Source organism: Podarcis bocagei (assembly GCF_964188305.1).
Source record: "Podarcis bocagei genome assembly, chromosome: 12".
Taxonomy (NCBI): domain Eukaryota; kingdom Metazoa; phylum Chordata; class Lepidosauria; order Squamata; family Lacertidae; genus Podarcis; species Podarcis bocagei.
The window spans coordinates 55,810,044-55,811,449 of NC_138137.1; positions in this window are offsets into that span (position 1 = coordinate 55,810,044).

The window sequence follows — 1,406 nt, forward strand, 5'->3', positions numbered from 1 at the left end:
GAACATCTGCAAGGTTGCATCTGGAATTAGGAGGAAGCGGCTTCCAGGAATTGAGCACTGATGAGGTCAGCGCCGTCAGCCACCCACTCCCTTGGGTCTTCCCCGTCTATTTTGGACATTGGCATCTGCCTCCCCTTCCTCCCCACAGCACCTAAAGTGAAAGGATGTCGAGTCAGACGCCAACTCCCAGCTGGCTTCCTTCTTCCTTTGTGCTGCATCACCCTGGTGCTGAAACTGTCGTTTTCAATTAGTGCAAGACACTGAAAGCGTCCAAAGTTTGCTAAAAATAACTTACTTAGCTGGGGCTACTTCAAGGAGATCTTGGCACAAGAGGCGGCATTTGATGGCGCTTGCTGATAGATCAATTAGCAGAATTTCCCTTTTAGCTCCTGTCCTGCGATGTGGAACAGCCTTCTTATGACTGACTTGTTAGACAACTCAGCGTTGTCTAAGCACAAAATTGCCTGCCCACCCCATAAGTGACTTCCTGGATCAGGCAAGGCAAAGCTTTTCTGATCTAAAGTCTGTTAAGGACAAACATATATTCTTTTTATTCTTATTATTAAAGATTTTCTTGTTTTACAGAAGTAAGTGTAATGTCTCTCGTATTTTTTCCATGTAACATTTTTACAAATCTGTTTCATTTGTTGAGCCATTAGGGGGAGGAGGAAAAAAAAGGGGGGGTGGAGGGAGGGAAGGTGGGTGGGGGTGGGGTCGGGTGGCGATGTTTCTATTATGCTTAATGTATGTGGGGTTTGGTGTCAGCGTTGCTTGTGCTGTTCACTTGTGTTCCTTTGGTGGTGAGAGAGGTTGGGGTTGGCCTAGGGTGTGGTTGTTTGCTTGTGATTGGCTGTGGTGATCTTTGTTTTCGTGTGTGAGTGGGGTGGGTGGGTGTTTTGGATCAGGTTAGCCATATTGATTTGTATGCTGTTGGTGGGTTATTGTCGTTGTCTTGTTGGGCTGTGCATGTGATAAAGGGGAGCCATACCGGGGTGAAGGCGTCTTCTTCTATTTGTCCCCGTGTCAGTTTCAGTTTATTGGTTAATTTTATTAGTAGGGCTGTTTCCCATACTGTTTGGTACCATTGGTCCATGCTTACTCCTGGCAGGTCTCTCCAGTGTCTGGTTATGGGGTTTCTGGCTGCTGAAAGTCCAGTATCCTGATCTCACAGCGGCCAAACACATGCCTCTGGGAAGCCTGCAAGCTGGACCTGAGTGAAAGAACATTCTGCTCACTTGTGATTCCTGGCAATGGGGATTCGGAAGCATTCTTGCCTCTGACAGTGGAGGCAGAACACAGTCATTGTGGGACACTGATCTTTGCTACTATTTTCAGAGTAGTGGTTCATGTTGCAGACTTGGAAGCTTGTCTAGATTACACACGGGAAGTATGAAAACGCACAAAGG